Here is an 18,630-nt window from a genome sequence, read left to right on the forward strand (position 1 = left end):
TCGAAGAGATGTCTGTACAAAAGGAAGTTGTTTTAAATCAGGTGGGAGAGGCAGTAAGGAAACGATTTGCTGGGATGATTGTTGAAGATAAATCTCCACATGTAATGCTGCAAATTTTGAACAATTGGGCTTATGATTTTTCTATAGTGCCAGTTGCCATACAAAGTATATCTTGGATACCCCCAACGGACAATGTGCTGAAGATTAATACAGATGGATCTCGATCAACGCAAGGGACAGGATTTGGGTTCATTGGGAGAGACAAAGATGGGATAATTCATTTTGCCGGCTGGAGTAACATTGAGGATGAAGACGTCATTCAGATTGAAATTCAAGCAATCTTGGAAGCATTGAAGTTTGCGAGTTCGAGGGATTTCAAACGAATTCTGATTTCTTCAGATTCGTTATATTCAATCAATTGCATAAAGAGAGAAATTATACCTTCATAGAAGTATGAAGAAGCGCTGATGGAAATTGTAGATCTAGTTCGATCTTTTGATGAATGTAAATTTGAATTTCAGTAGAGAGAAACAAACAGGACAACGAATTTTTTAGCAAAATTGGGAGCTGTTTCGGATGAGTTTTTTATTATTCAAGATAGGTCCAATGTTCTTCAAGATCTTCTAAGAATTGCAGAAGAAGATCTATCTTGTAGCTACATTCGTTGGTAGTGTTTTTTTAGGGAGGGGTACCTTTAACCCCAGCTTACCAATCAAATATATATATATATATATATATATAATTATAGTGTCCAATGGTGTTGGACACAAAACGTTCAACGCCATTAAAATATATAAATTTTTAAAAGATAAAAAGACGTACCTCATTCACAATTGGTAATTAAGATTCACTTGTTTTGTAGATAAAACATAAAAAGGATAATTATAATGTCCAATTTGAGACAATAATTGTCAAACAAAATAAATATTTCTATATACGTATTGAAAACATGAAAAATCAAGGAAATCTATTTCGAAATTTTTTTTCTTAATAATATCACATTTTAAAACTACACAAAAGGGAACAAGTTATGTCTTACTTGATTTTACTTTTCTATATTATTGTAGCATTATTTTATTTTTTTAGATGGTTATTGTAAAAAATGTTACTTTTTTTTATGGTATTTTTTATTTGTATTACTATAGGAGTCATGATAATCTGATGCTCTTTTTTTGTATGCTCCTTTCACAGAAACATACAAAATCATAAATATTTGTCCTTGTGTATCCCGAAGCAATAGATCTACGATTTTGTGAAGGGAGCGTACAAAAAAGAGCGTCAGATTATCATGATTCTAACTTTAGAATCTGATTCTGACAGAAAAGAGTAAGAAACCTACCATGATTTTAGGTGTTTAAAATAAAAATGGGTATTTTTTATTTATCATTTTTTAGTATTGAGCTTTTTGAGTCCAATACCACTTGGTGCTATTATTGTTCTTTTTCATTACCTAGTTAACAATTTCACTAAAAATAGGCCTTCAAGAGGAAAAAAAAAAAACAAAGATTGCAAATAAGAGAAGCCTTATAATTTAAAAATAAAAAAAAATTTGTGAAGGGAAAGTAACAATTAATATTGAAAAAATAAGGTTTAGAGGAAGTTGCTTCATCTTTTAGAGGATAGTGCTTGCTAGTCCCCAATGGGCTATCAGTCAAGGGTGGAGGTTTTGTCTTCTGTTTAAATCTTTATGGTATTTTAAAAACACCCTCCTGTTAAATTAGTGATATTAGGTTTACCCCCTTGCAAAATGCAAGATTAGGTTTACCTCCCTTGATCGTAAGTCAACATTGCTTTTACTTGATGATTTAATAGTGAAATTTGATTTAGTAATTTAAGTATTTTAAGAGCATTTTTAAATAAAATAATTCAAAATTTCTCTGTTAAATTATCAAGAAAACACAATCATGACTAATGGTTAATGGGGGGGGGGGGGGGGGGGGGGGGGAATATCACCAATTTAAAATGGGGTATTTCAAAAATACCCTAATCTTTATCTTGTCTTATTTTCTACTAGTTACATGGATTAAAATTTTGTGTTTCAAATAAATACAGAACTTATGTCTATCTACTGCATACATTAATTACCCACTTAGTTGGCATCATAATCATCATATGTATCCAAGAAACAGACTTGTAAAATGTTTTCACCTCTTTTCTTATCTATATAGAGCCTTTGAGTTGCACCAAATCACTCCTCATTATATTAAATGATAAGAAAACTATGTTTAGAAACTTGAATCAGGCATATATGAAAAATATATAATTTTAATAGAATATAGTTATTGCTGAGAATTTATTAATAGATATTTAAATATAATAAAATTACTTCTACGCCTTATCCCAAATGTTCGGTGAGCAACATGAACCCTTCTTACTTTTGATTATTCTTCTAGTCTATCCAGAGCTTTGAACCTGAATCGAAGAAATCATGTCTAAAATATTTTAATAAATAAAGATGTTATCTCTTAAAAATATTGTACACAATATAATTCGTATGGTGCTGAATAGGGCTGTCAATGGATCGGATCAAACCTGAAATCCAATAATTGCGAGTTTGGATTGATGATTTAGATTCCGATAGTGATCCAACTTGATAAGGTTATGATTTGATATCTTGTAGGATCAGATTTGGATTGACCTTGTCCCGATCTGATAAGGTTTCGATCCGATTATATGCAAGAAATTATATAAATATATGAAGTTTATTTAGATTTTGGACATCAAATCGGGTTTGGTCCAATCCGGACCCGATCCTATTGTTATAGTATCAAGTTTGGATATTATTATTGAGATCTGATCTGATACTTATTGGATAAGTTCCAGATCCAATATTTATTGGATTGGTAGCAAATCGACTCCGATCCTTTGACAACCATAGTTCTAAGTCACTTATGTTGAAGTATGGTTTAAAATCAATTAGGCCTAATCCAAATGTATGTATTTTTGGGTTGATCTAAGGTAATTTGAATTGGGTTTGTAACTTATGTAATTGGCCCACTTATGAAAACCATAGCACGTGAGTGCACCTTAGCAAAAAACCATGCATTATTAAACCATGTTATGAGTAAACAAGCTTCCCAATGTCTCATGCTTAGTATCAAGTTTCCTATCACACAAATTAGTAATACTCATTGCCCAATTTTTCTTGTTATTATTAAATTGGATTGATAGGTTTTTGTGGTTTGTCTAAAATGATCTCTGCATTGCGACAATAATTGCGTAGTGTGCTCATAGTCTGTATTTATCATATAAAATAGTTTTAGTTTCTAATTTTTATGAAAACTTAATTAATTAAAAATATGTGACCAATTAGTCACAAATCACATAATATCAATTGGACGATGCCAAAACCAGTTTAATTAATACCTCTACTTTCTTACCATAGAATATGAAGCAACAAATTGTATGGGGGAATTAGCTTGATTTACAATAAGATTAATTTGGTTGGTACTTACAAAAAAAAAAAAAGAAAAAAGATCAATTTGGTCAAAATCAGGAATGCTAAAACAACCCAAACTATCTAAAACTAGTAAGAAACAACTTATTTTCGACCAATCTCTAAAAATAAAAAAAATTGAATGGTAACCTTAGTATTAATTATTTTTGGTTTAAAAACTAAAATTGCCTAAAGAATTAAAATAATGTATAATTAAATTTACTTAATAATCAGTGACAGACTTATTATAATAGCTCGTAAGAAGAGCCCCACCCATCTCTCTCGGTCTCCCAATCCATCATTCAAAATTTCAAATGATGAAGAGGGATTTTTTTTATCAAATCGTCAGTTAAGTATTTTTTATTAGAGAGAATTTTCTTTATCTCATCTTTTCTTAAGAGAGCTGCTATTGGCACCTCAACTTTTACTTATTACAGGTCAAATAGAAAAATAAAAATAAGTGAAAGGTTTTGGAGTGCCAATAGAAAGAAGCTCTCTCGTCTTTCTTATATGAGCATAATCATAATTGTAAATAAATATTAGTTTTATAATGTTGAGATTATAATTGGAAGCAAACCTTTGTAATGATTGAAAGAGTGTGTTTTAATCTTTAATTGGGCTGTGACAAATAATTTAAGGAATAGGATTGTAATATGTCATCAAAATTAACAATCACCACTAAATTCATCAATCTCCTCTATTATTATTATGGGTCCCGTTCGGCACCCTAAGTTTTACCACACACTTTAACAAACGCGTTTTGTCTTACATGGGTTAGAAGTTTCGGAATGAGCTGATTTTTGGTGAGGATGATCTCTATGGTGAGGAGATCATCCTCACCAAAAATCAGCTCATTCCAAAACTTCTAACCCCATCAAAATTGATTTACAAAAAATGGACGGTCCACGATTTTTCAACGTGTAAACATGGGGCTAAACATTTTGGAATGGGCTGATTTTTGGGGAGGATGATCTTCTAATCATAGAGATCATCCTCACCAAAAATCAGCTCATTCCAAAACTTCTAACCCATGTGGGACAAAAAACGTTTGTTAAAGTGTGTGGTAAAACTTAGGGTGCTGAACATTTCCCTATTATTATTATTATTGAAAAAGTTGGACTTTTATCAATCCAACATGAAGGAGAAACACAAGTTACACGACCACATATTTCATCTTTTCCTAACAAACATCATCACAACCACCACTACCTCCGATGACACGTGACACGGACAACACACATATCTAGGCACAGACACAGACACAGACTGACACAGAGATGAAAGACTTAGATGGACAACAAACTGAGATATAGATGGAGGAAAAGAGAGGTGGCTCGTTTTACAATGTTTTAACAATTCCTTTGACACGTACACTTGTCGAAGAATGTACCTACTGTACATTTTCCACCAAGGTTACCCTCACCCTTGCAAACTTCGTTGCACTTAGCGTTATTATCGAAACAAGGTCCTTTGAAAGTAGCGCTGGGTTTGTCACAAATCTTTCCTTCCACCTTTCTCATTGTCATCTCTGCCATAAAAAATTAAATAAATTAACAAGCATTCATATATACGTGATAAATGTATGAAATAATTAATTCAAAATTTTTTTTGTTGTAGGTAATAAAGGGAATACTTTTGCATGTGAAACTTCATAATAATGTTATTTAAAGATGCGTAAGTCAATCAATCATTAAGCTATGGGTCCCATCGCTAAAACTTTTTGTGTTGACACTGTATAAGGTAGTCAGCACTTTCAGTCTAAAAAAAATCTTGCAATTAATAGAAAGCTTAAAAAAAATTCAATGTATTCTAGCCATAATTGAGATCAATAACCAAAAAAAAAAAAAAAAATTCATGTATTATATCACCAAATCCCAAGTCTTAAAAAAAAAAAAAAAAACCTCTTGAAATTAATAAAAGGCTTTAAAAAAAAAAATCAATGTATTCTAACCATAATTAGGATCAATAACCCAAAAAAAATCCATGATTTATATCACCAACTCCAAGTCTCAAAAATAAAAATAAATAAAAGATTCTTGAAATAGAAAACTTTAATGGTGATTTCCATCCATAATTGGGATAGATAACCTCAAAAAATTAAGGATGGCTATGAATGTACTCTATGGGTTGGTGGGACTGTTAGATGGTTCTCTCCATTAACACATACTAGATTTACTCCCTTATTGAGAGATTTAGAGCACTATGTAGTAACCAACACATCCTTAAAAGAAATGTTTATGACTATTATATAACAACGATGGAGAGAAGCACCAGAGCCAACAAGGAGGAAGCATATCAAAAGAACAGCAAAGATAGGACTTCTCTTCATGGTTGCCATCTCCAATCCCTATTCTTCTTCTTGTCTTAGTTTTGGCCGCCTTTAGATCCAAATACAAGCTCTATTTATAGAGCGGAAATGAGTTAAAGTTAATCGATCTGTACTCCTCGTGATACACAACATTACATCTTCATAATCTGAATTAAGCACGTGGCATACTCAATCGACAGACAACCCTATCCCTTATCTCTAAATTACTTACTTAAGACACCACGTGTCAATTCTGAGATATCGATGTGAGTGTTGTCGGCAAATTAGGTCAAAAATTTTCAATGGTCTCCTGATATTTCTAATCTTGTGATATAGATGGCTTTGAAGTTTGGAAAAACATTCCGAAGAGTTTTTAAAAGGTGCGTGCACCATTTTACCGAGAAAAAGGCATCTACGGTTATGTGTGTGCCACCACATCATTATTGTCACCTTGTGTCATTCCAGCTGTTTCCTAAAAAATTTGACTTGTCTCCAGTAATTTTATTAAGTGTAAGTGATAATTAACTCGCCTTTCGCACCCCAGAACAGTGTGTGGCAGATACATTGATGATGTGCATCCATTGATTAAAGCATTATCTAAAAAGAATGATCTTGAGGAAACACATCTATGGCTCCACTTTAACATAGTCTTGTGCAATTACTAAAACATTTTTTTAATAAAAATCATGCATTCAATTTAACTAAATCATATGCTCTTATTCGAAATCGAATATACACCTCAATTTTTGGAACCAACCAATATTTTATTGTTATATGTTTATTTTATGCTCTAAAAGATATAATTTTTAAAGAAATTGAAAATGCCCCAAGACTAATTAATAAATCCAAGAATAATTTATATTTGTAGCAATTTTAGATGCCAATATAAACTCTGCATTAAAAACGTTGAAAGCATTTCAAAAAAAAAAAAAAAAAAAGATGAGTTGGGTGATATAGCATGGATAACATTCTAATCATTTGAAAAAAAGTAATCACACATTCAGACTCTTCCATCACTCCTTTGGTAAAAAATAAATAACATATATTGTGGCAATGTTGACTGTGACGTCTGTTTTAGAAAATATTTTTATCAGAACAAATAATGTTAATGTTATGTGTTATGTACAACAAGAGGGAAATCATTCCAACCAACTCACACGCTAAAATTTAGAAAAATCTTAATATTAAAAATATATAGGTATTATGCTTAACTGAGAACTAATCCCACAAGCAAAATAGCTGTAGAGCACTCATTAGACTATTGTTAAAATGTAGAGTTAAGGTTGCGGATGAAGATGAAATGTGAACAATTGACATCCTCATCTCATTTCATAACTTCCTTAAGGAAATACATGACATTGACAATTTTTTGTAGATCCTATGCTTGGGTTTAGAGGCTAACACAATTTTTGGAATGAATCCTCCCAGAGAGCATAAGGTTGACTTGATTATTCTATCATCAACGAATTTCACAGATCTACCTCGAGATTCGTTTAATAAGATCACATATGATTTTATTGATTTTGATGAGATGGAGATATAGATCTCATTGTTTTCCTCTAATTAACAGTCAAGTACGAAAATAAAGATGACGTATGTAACTTTCTTTTCTTTGGACTTCAAGCTTGATAGGTTGAGAAGGACTTTTGATGTATAGATAGTTGTTTTCGGTACTTGATCTTCTATAGAGGTTTATGTAGATTTTATTCTCTCCGAACTTAGCGTTTTATCGATTGAGAATGATTTTTTTGACTTTTGAAGAAGAGCTTTTGAGCTTATCTTCTCTTGAATCAAAATCCAAGTCTCTCTTGAAGAGTTTTGCTTCGTTTAAAGGAGGATTTGAGAACTTTTGACTTCTGAGAAAGTGAACCAAATCCCCTCCCCTCCAAATAAAGGAGGATTTGGCATTTATAGACTTAAAGATAGTTTAGCTTTCCAATTATGCCCCAACTTAAAGATCTTGGTTGGTTTGTTTAAAGGTTAAACTAATTCAAATCAAATTTTAAGAATTCAATGGATTGTTAGTGGGATCAAACTCATTTATTTGAGTGTAGGACACAATATCTGATGTGGATCATTTAGATATATTGGACTATGAATTTTATCTACAAAAACTCAAGTCCAATCTTTAGAAGTCCTATCCCAACCAATGGGGCCCAATTTTGTACACATGAATTAATTTCCAACTTTTAGGGATCTTACTTTGATTTACAAATTTTGTAAGGGCCTTTTTAAAATTTTGATGCCTACAAATGCCCTCTCAAGGATGTATTGTCGGAAGCGTAGTTGAAGACGATGTATCCTTGATCTTATTTGAAAGTAGATGAATGCTTTAATTTACATGAATTGCCCACATGATTTCACTATGCGACCCTTTGAATATAGGCAACAATAAATAAATAAAAATTCAAAACTTTTTTTAGGATTTTTTTTTTTTCCATGAACAATTTAACTATAAATTTTTAACCATTTCCCTTCTCCCTTTTCTCTAATGAGTAAACTAGACTTGAGCCCTCCAATTTGCAACATGTCAGATTACTAAGCTTTGGATCTATACCTCTAATCAACCCTTTTCCATTTATATATATATATGGGTCGGGTTCCGTAGACCCCCATTACGACTCACCGTTTTATCTTATATGGGCAAAAATATTCGGAATGGGCTGATTTTTTGTGAGTATGATCTCTATGGTGAGGAGATCATCCTTGTCAAAAATCAGCTCATTATGAAACTTCTAGCCCCATGTTTACAAGTTGAAAAATTGTAGACCGTCCAATTTTTGTAAATCAATTTTGATGGGGTTAGAAGTTTTGGAATGGGATGATTTTTTGCCAGGATGATCCCCTCATCACAGAGATCATGCTCACAAAAAATCAGCCCGTTCCAAACATTTTTGTCCATATAAGACAAACGGTGAGTCCTAATGGGGGTCGTAATGGGGGGCATAGGAACGCCATATATATATATATATATATATATATATATATATATATATATATATATATATATATATATATATATATATATATATATATATGAACAGCATTATTACGACCCCTATTACGACTCATATTGCGACACACCATTTTGTCTTATGTAGGCAAAAATGTTTGGAATGGGTTGATTTTTTGTGAGGATGATCTCTGTGATGAGAGGATCATCTTGGCAAAAAATCATCCAATTCCAAAACTTCTAATCCCATCAAAATTGATTTACAAAATTGGACAGTCTATAATTTTTCAACAAAAATTGGACGGTTTAGAGGTTTCATAATGAGCTGATTTTTGGAAAGGATGATCTCCTCACCATAGAGATCATCCTTACAAAAAATCAGCCCATTCCAAACATTTTTGCTCATATAAGACAAAATGGTGTGTCGCAATATGAGTCGTAATAGGGGTCGTAAGAAACCCTTATATATATATATATATAAGAATCAAGTAAAACAATTTTTTTTTGTTATTTTATGATTATGGGAAATCAGTCAAGACTAGCTATTGGATAGGTCAAGGGACTGTTTATACTAGATGCAAGTGTCCAAGTTATGTGGCCAACTTTTTTTTGAAATTGGAGCTTTGATTTTTAAAACAAGAGCCCACAAGAGAATAGGCTACAAACTTTTAGACTAAGACGGTGCAACTGGGCAAATTATGCGGCTGAAATCAGACTTTTGCTTTACGAAGCATGGGCCTACAAGAAAATGGATAAAATCTTTTCTTTAGAATAATAGAAGAGAAGTTTGGATAGGAATTAAATGCTTGTAGACTCCGATTGTGACCAAACTAAAAACAAAGGAAAAACGGATACATGGTAAGCAACTTATCTTTCTCATCTATTTTTTTTTTTCTTCCGTTATTGTCTTGCATTCGTGGAGATACCCAAGTACGCCATCTCTCCCACTTTCTCTTTCTAATATCGATTTAGACTTTAGCCTTTTGATGACGTGAGGCTAATATGGGCTGAACCTTGATGCGTCCATTTCATGAGGTAAATTCTACATGTGTTCCTTCTTACCCACGAAAATATACGTGGACTCAAATCTTTATGCATCCAATTTTTTAATACCTTTTCATGAAAGGGTTTCAATGGCATCCAATTGACTTGGCCAACCACAAAGAACACCTGGGATTTGAAATAGACGTATGCGACTGTGTTCAGCTTCAACACGCAACTATGCCACTTTCTGTCCCTGATTTTTTTATTCTTTTTTAACAACCGAACTTCAAAGAGGATAGACTTCAAACTTTGAATTCAGATTGAGATCGATGTTAAGTCTCCAAACTCAACTCAAGCACAAAGAGGGTTTAGTGAAATCCAAACCTCTTATATACAAATCATATTCAGCATTAAAAATACAATTGAGAAATTTTAGAATGGGCTGATTTTTTGCAACGATGATCTCCTCGTATGTTTATGTATATAAGACAAAATAAGTTATAGTTTTATGAGTAATTTTATGTGTCTATCAATCCTAGCTAATAATTATTTGAAACTCGACAACATGGTTACTTGATAGTACTTTATAGATTATTACTTTGTACGGGATTGATAGTTATAAATTGCACATAACGACTTCTATTCATATTGCACTAACATCAATCTAGTAAAACATATTTCAATATTCTCACAAAACTGACAGATACGTAGGGCCAACAAAATAGTAATGCACCGGACCTTAAATTGAGTCAAGTGATGATAAGAACCAATGATATTACACAATGTGAAAAAGCCTATATTTGACGGTCCAAGACCATCAAATTTCATAAAATTTGACAGACCAAAGCATCAAATTTTTTATTGTCAAATTTTCATTTTCAACGAATCGAAACTGTTAAATTAATGGAGGATGGGTAGAAATTTGATGGCTCTAAGCCATCGAATTAGGGATCATCAAAATTTTCAACGGCCATAGGCCATCAAAAAAATTTGTAGGCTTTGGTCCGTTGAATTTTCCTGTCAAAATTTTCAGTTTTCACATAGTGCTAAGAGCGCAAAATAACACTTTGCTGAAAAGATGCCTGCCGGTAAATAATCAGCACAACCTAAAATTCTCTACAAATATTGGAGTTTCAAACGTAAAACTTCGATGAGAGGGTAAAAGAAAAGGTAGAACACGAAGGCCAAATAATAAAGACGTGTGGTTTGGTTTAGTTAATCTTATTTATTATTTTCACTATTCGTAAATAAGAACAATGTTTAGACTTTAGAATAATAAAAGAAATTGTATGTGAATTTTCTTAGGTCTATATTACAATTTAAAATGACAATAAATTTAAACATCATTGATGATTCTCAAATTTCTATGAACAAGACGAGCATATAAATACGTTAGAATAAACAAAAGATAGGCTTTCAATTGAACATATATATGATTGCATTTTTTGGATTATTGAGGATTTTTCGTAAAAACATACACCAATGGACAAGTAGAATAGAAATTTCTGAATGCCTAAAAACTATCTCCCCAAATTGAAAAAAAAAAAAATACATGTATTGAGAAAACCAATGCACATGAAAATTAATTGATTCCTAATGAATCAAGAACCAAAATTTCTGAGAATCACCATCGAGCTTAGTCCTACAACCAATCGATCTGGTCTAGTTTTTAAATGCGATGGTAAATCAATACAAAAATACAATAGCTAAAATCACCCTAATAATGATCATCATCATCATCAAAGCTTTATCCCAAAAATTTAGACTTAATTTGCTGAACCAATGGTATTCGATGTTCCTCCATTTTAACATCAAAAATCTAATTTTTAAATACAAAATCTACCCTAACATCAAAACCGCTCATCTCTTAATATCGGATAATTAAACAATTTCACCCAATTTAATTTAATTTGCCAAAAAAAAAACCACTAATAATAAAGAATGGAAAACATTTTGACTGTTTGGTATAAGATGGCTTTGAAGTTGGAGAAACATTCTGGAGAGCTTTTTTACCGATTCCTAGAAATTTTATTAAGAGCCAGTGATAAATTAACTCGCTTTTTCGCACGCCAGAGCTGTGGCAGCTGTCAAAGGTAAGTGGCACCCCATTTATGAGACCGTATGGATATGTGATCCATCTCTTGTTAAATCTACGCACAAAATTTTAGTTTGATTGATGATATGCATCCATCGATTTTGGCACTATCTTAAAGAATGATTTTGAATTATTGGATTCAAACTCTTTTAAAGAACTTATACCAGTTATCAAATATTATGATTTTTGGTATGTTGGTTCACAAAGGGATGGATCACATATCCATATGATCATGGGTCCCAAAATTACCACGTGGCATGAAATGAGATGCCTCCTAACCTTTGCTAGATACGACAAAATGTTCTAGATCCTGTATCTATGCCAAATTGAGTCAAGTGGGTGTGCAAAAAAAAAAAACGAGTTAATTTATCATGACTTTTTTATTAATTATTTTCTTCATAATAAATTTAAAATGCACGTGAATGTCTCTATTACATATAATTATAATTTGTTATTTTTATATATTTAAGGGTGAAGAACCCCATGTTTCATATATTTCTGCCCCTTACTTAGAAATAAGATATTAATGGTGAGAATGTAATTGGGTTTCATAGAGGAAAATCCCTAAAAAAAATTACAATGAAGATATTTCGTTTAGAAGTGTAACTTAAACTATGCAAGTTCCCATCATTAACGGTTAGGTGATAGCCTTTGTGATCAATCTTCAATTCTTGAAGCATTGAAGCAAATCTTTCTGGTTTTAGGGGGAAAAAGGGAACCTAGCCCTACAAACCCGAGTTAAGACTAGACAACAATATACGAGCATTAAGACCAAAGTTTTTTTGTACAAAACAATATGCAGAAAAGTTATAGCTCAATAGCAAGTGTAACTTAAACTATGCAAGTTCCCATCATTAACGGTTAGGTGATAGCCCTTGTGATCAATCTTCAATTCTTGAAGCATTGAAGCAAATCTTTTTGGTTTTAGGGGGAAAAAGGGAACCTAGCCCTACAAACCCGAGTTAAGACTAGACAACAATATACGAGCATTAAGACCAAAGTTTTTTTGTACAAAACAATATGCAGAAAAGTTATAGCTCAATAGCAAGTGTAAGACCCCCCCCCCCCCCCCCCCCTCTCTTGCGTGAAAACCAGAAAATTCGGCAGCAAAATTTAACAGGCCAAGGCCCACGAATTTTAGAAACTAAATTTTGACGATCTAGAACCATCAAAATTCTTGATGTTCCCAGATTTGACAGCTTATAATTGTCGAATTTCTTTCATCCTTCATTAATTTGACAATTTCGACCCGTCGAAATAAAAAATTGACAATGAAAAATTCGACCCTTGATCCATCAAATTTTATGAAATTTGAGGGCCTATGGCTATCAAATTTGGGCTTTTTTCACATTGTCCCCCCTCTCCCACTCTACGCACACATGAAGTAAAAAAAAATGTGGAGTCGCAGACATTACCATAGATGATTTTCATGCACATCTTGAGGAAACACATCTATGGCTTCACTTTAACATAGTCTTGTGCAATCATTAAAACATTTTTTTTAATAAAAATCATGCATTCCATTTCACTAAATCACATGATCTTATTTGAAATCGAATATACACCTCAATTTTTGGAACTAACCAATATTTTATATGTTTCTTTTATGCTCTAAAATAAATAATTTTTTAAGAAATTGAAAATGCCTCATGATTAACCAATAAATCCAAGAATAATTTATATTTGTAGCAATTTCAAATGCCAATATAAACTCTGAATAAAACATGTTGAAAGCATTTCCCAAATAAATAAATAAATAAATAAAAAGGTAAGATGAGTTGGGGGATATAGCATGAATAACATTCTAATCATTTGAAAAGAAGTAATCACGCATTCAGGCTCTTCCATCACTCTCTTAGTAAAAAAAATAGATAACATATATTGTAGCAATGTTGACTGTGATGTCTGATCCAAAAAATATTTTTATCATGTTCCAAAAAATATTTTTATCAGAGCAAATAATGTCAATGTTATGTACAACAAGAGGGAAATCATTCCAACCAACTCACACGTTAAAATTTAGAACAATCTCAATATTAAAAATATATAGGTATTATGCTTAATTGAGAATTAATCCTATGAGCAAAATGGCTGCAGAGCACTCATTAGACTATTGTTAAAATGTAGAGTTAACGTTGCGGATGAAGATGAAATGTGAATAACTGACATCCTCATCTCATTTCATTACTTCCTTAAGGAAATACATGACATTGACACTTTTTAGTAGATCCTACGCTTGGGTCTAGAGTCTAACACAAAAATTTTGAATGGATCCTCCCAGAGAGCATAAGGTCGACTTGATTATTCTATCATAAACAAATTTCACAGATCTACCTTGAGATTCGTGTAATAAGATCACAAACGATTTTATTGATTTTGATGAGATGGAGATATAGATCTCATTGTTTCCCTCTAATTAACAGTCACGAAAAAAAAATAAAGATTATGTATGTAGCTTTCTTCTCTTTGGGCTTCGAACTTGATAGGTTGAGAAGGAACTTTTGATGTATAGATAATTATTTTCGGTACCTGATCTTTTATAGAGGTTTATGTTGATTTTGTTCTCAACGGGCTTCGTATTTTATCGATTGAGAATGATTTTTTGATTTCTAAAGAAGGGTTTTTGAGCTTATCTTCTCTTAAATCAGAATTCAAGTCTCTCTTGAAGAGCTTTGCTTCGTCTAGAGGAGGACTTGAGAACTTTTAACTTCTAAGAGAGTGATCCAAATCCCTTCCCCTCCAAATGAAGGAAGATTTAGCATTTAAAGACTTAAAGATAGTTTAACTTTCCAATTATGTCTCAACTTAAAGATTTTGATTATTTTATTTAAAGGCTAAACTCATCCAAATCAAATTTTAAGGATTCAATGGATTGTTGGTGGGATCAAACTCATTTATTTGACTGTAGGACACAATATCTAATGTGGATCATTTAGATATATTAGACTATGAACTTTATATACGATAACTCAAGTTTAATTTTTAGAGGTCCTGTCCCAACCAATGGGATCCAATTTTGGACACATGAATCAATTTCCAATTTTTAGAGGCCTTACTTTGATTTACAAAGTTTGTAAAGGCCTTTTTAAAATTTTAATGCATACAAATGTTCTTTTAAGGATGCGTTGTCGAAAGCGTAGTTGAAGGCGATGTATCCTTGATATTATTTGAATGTGGGTGAATGCTTTAATTTAGATGGATTGATCACATGATTTCACTTTACAACCCTTTGAATATAAGCAATCAAATAAATAAATAAATATTCAAAATACTTTTCAGGATTTTTCTTTTTCATGAACAATTTAATTTAATTTAATTTTTTTAACCATTTCCCTTCTCCTTTTTCTCTAATGAGTAAACTAGATTTGAGCCCACCAATTTGCAAATTACTAAATTTTGGATCTATACCTCAAACCAATCCTTTTCCATTTATATAGATATTTTAAGAAGAATCAAGTTAAACAATTTCTTTTGTCATTTTATGATGTATAAGTCAACACAAGCTATTGGATGGATCAAGGGCCTGTTTAGACTAGATGCAACAGTACAAGTTATGTGGCCAACTTTTTTTGGAATTTGGAGATTTGATTTTCAAAACAAGGTCCCACAAGAGAATAGGCTACAAACTTTTAGACTTAGATGGGGCTACTGTCCAAATATGTGGCTGAATTTTATTTGAAATTAGACTTTTACTTTTCAAGCATGGGGCCATAAAAGAAATCAGATTACTAAACTTTGGATTTATACCAACCAACCCTTTTCCATTTATATATATATTTTTAGAAGAATCAAGTAAAACAAATTTTTTGTTATTTTATGATTCTGGGAAATAAGTCGAGACTAGCTATTGCATGGGTCAAGGGTCTGTTTAGGTACTAGAAGCAATTGGACAAGTTATGTGGCCAATTTTTTTTTTGAAATTGGAGCTTTGATTTTTAAAACATGGGCCCACAAGAGAATAGGCTACAAACTTTTAGACTAAGATGGTGCAACGGTGCAAATTATGCGCTGAAATCTTTTCTTTAGAATAATAGAAGAGAAGTTTGGAAAGGAATTAAAAGCTTGTAGACTCCGATTGAGACAAAACTAAGAATAAAAGAAAAACTGGTACAAGGTAAGCAAGTTGTCTTTCTCATTTATTTCTTTTTCTTCCATTATTGTCTTAGATTCGTGGAGATATCCACGTACGCCATCTCTCTCACTTTCCCTTTTTAGTATGGATTTAGAGTCTAGCATAATTTTTTGAATGACTCCTCCAAGGTAGTATAATGTTAACTTGATTATTTTATGGACAACAAATTTCATAGATTTATCTTGAGTTTCATATAATAAAATAAAAAATAATTTTATTGATTTTGATGAGATGGAAATATAGATTTCATTATTTTTCTATGATTAACAGTTAAGTACAAAAATAAAGATGATGTATATAACTTTATTCTCTCTGGACTTAGAACTTGATAGGTTGAAAAGGGACTTTTGATATATAGATAGTTATTTTCGATACTTGCTCTTATATAGAGGTTTATGTAGATTTTCTTCTCTCAGGATTTTGTTTTTTATCCACTAAAAAAGATTATTTTAACTTTTGAAGAAGGGTTTTTGAGTTTATCTTCTCTTGGATCTGAATCAAGTCCTTCTTAAAGAGTTTTGCTTCGTTTTTAGAAGAGTACTTAAGAACTTTTAACTTCTGAGAGAAAATGATATAAATCCCCTCCAAATAAGAGAAGGTTTGATATTTATAGACTTAAAGATAGTTTAACTTTTCAATTATACTCAAACTTAAAGAACTTTGATTGATTTGTTTAAAGACTAAATTCATCCAAATCCAATTTTAAGAATTCAATGGATTTTTGGTGGAATCAAACTCATATATTTGAATGTAGGACTAAATTTTTAATGTGGATCACTTAGATATTTTGAACTATGAACTTTATCTATGAAAATTCAAACTCAATCTTAGAAGTTCTATCCCAACCAGTGAGGCCTAATATGGACACATGAATCAATTTTCAATTTTTAGGAGTTTTATTTTGATTTATATAATTTGTAAGGGTCTTCTGATATTTACAAATACCCCTTTAAGGATGTGTTGTCGGAAGCCTAGTTAAAGATGAGATATCCTTGATCTTATTTGATAGTGTGTATGAATGTTTTAATTTAGATGGATTGGTCACATGAGTTTACTTTGTGACCTTTTGAATATAGACAAACAAATAAATAAATAAATAAATTTAAAATATTTTTTAAGATTTTTCTTTTTTATTGACAAATTTTATTTTTTTTAACCATTTTCCTTCTCCGTTTTTCTTTAATGAGTAAACTGGATTTGAGCCCTCCGTTTTTCTTTAAAACAATTTCTTTTGTCATTTTATGATATGTAAGTCAACACTAGCTATTGGATGGATCAGGGCCTGTTTAGACTAGATGCAACTGTACAAGTTATGTGGCCTACTTTTTTTTTTTTTTTTAATTGGAGCTTTGATTTTCAAAACATGGGCCCACAAGAGAATAGGCTACAAACTTTTAGGCTTAGATTGTGCTACTGTCCAAATATGTGGCTGAATTTTATTTGAAATCAGACTTTTGCTCTACAAGCATGGGGCCATAAAAGAAAGGGTACAATTTTTTCTTTTTGTTGATCCAACGAGACTAAAAGAAGAGACGTTTGGATACTAATTACATGCTTGCAGACTCCAATTGAGACAAAAAAAAAAAAAAAATTTAATAATAATAATAATAACTGATCACAAGCGTTCAGTTATCTTTCTCGTCTATTTATTTTTTCTTCCATTGTTGTCTTGCATTCGTGCTACACGTGTTCCTTCTCACCCACGAAAATATACGTGGACTCAGACCTTCGATGCATCCAATTTTCTAATTACTTTGCTTGAAAGGGTTCCAATTTTTTAATAATTTTTTTGACTTGGCCAACCACAAAGAACATTCCAGGTGTTTTCTTTTTTAATTGCCATTAGGATTTGGTGGTGGCGGTGGCAACGAGGTTTGGATATTGGAGTTAGGCCTAACAAGATTTTGGATTAGAAAATGGTTTGACTCACGTAACGGAGTTGATCCCTCACTACAGATACATCCTCACAAAAAATCAATTCATTCGGAATTTTTGTATTCATATAAAATAAAATATGTTGTAGTTTTATGTGTCAATGGATCCTGACCTATATTTATTTGAAACTCGACAACATGATTACTTGAAGGTACAAAATACCGTCGCAAAAGCATCTAGCAACAGTCTGAGTAGGTACAGGACTTGTAGCGACAACCACTATTGGCCGTCGTTATAGGATAGTCTTTTTTTTTTTTTTAAATTTATTCTTCAACTACGGTTTTGGCCACGCTATAAAAGTTTTTGAAAAAAAAAAAAAAAATTTTACACCAGCCCCCTCATGTATTGTTGATATTAGAGATACCCCTATATTTTGAAATAGATGACCTCAACCCCAACTATCAATATGAAAAGACCCAAATGCCCTCTCTACTAGAGCTCATTGTGTTTTACTACCACAGACTGATACAAATTCTCATAGAATCCAATTCACACACATAATAAAATGGTCACCGTAATCCAACTCACGCACAGGCACGCGCACACACACATACACTCCAACTCAAACATACACACACGTGCAAACATACACACACGGGCGCGCACACATACATACACTCCAACTCACACACACAAGTGTGCACACATACACACATGCGTGCAAACACACACACAAGCGCACACACATATAAAATATTGTTTTCTGTAGAAACACTTATTTATCAATAAATCCCTAAAAAATAGTGAAAAAAAAAAGACAGAGATACATAAAGTTAAAGATGAAGAA

At 32.0% G+C, this 18,630-nt stretch overlaps 1 long non-coding RNA gene across 1 annotated transcript; it reads right to left on the bottom strand.

Annotated features, from left to right (window-relative positions):
- Nucleotides 1-4,527: 4,527 nt before the first annotated feature.
- LOC147397966 (uncharacterized) lies at nt 4,528-6,047 on the bottom strand. Its single transcript, XR_015179691.1, has 2 exons — nt 5,708-6,047; nt 4,528-4,964 (listed from the first exon to the last, which is right to left on the bottom strand). It is a non-coding gene; the product is annotated as an uncharacterized LOC147397966 (long non-coding RNA).
- Nucleotides 6,048-18,630: the final 12,583 nt, after the last annotated feature.

This window comes from Akebia trifoliata, chromosome 7 (genome assembly GCF_017979445.1).
Source record: "Akebia trifoliata isolate Shusen 1 chromosome 7, ASM1797944v1, whole genome shotgun sequence".
In the NCBI taxonomy this organism is placed as follows: Eukaryota; Viridiplantae; Streptophyta; class Magnoliopsida; order Ranunculales; family Lardizabalaceae; genus Akebia; species Akebia trifoliata.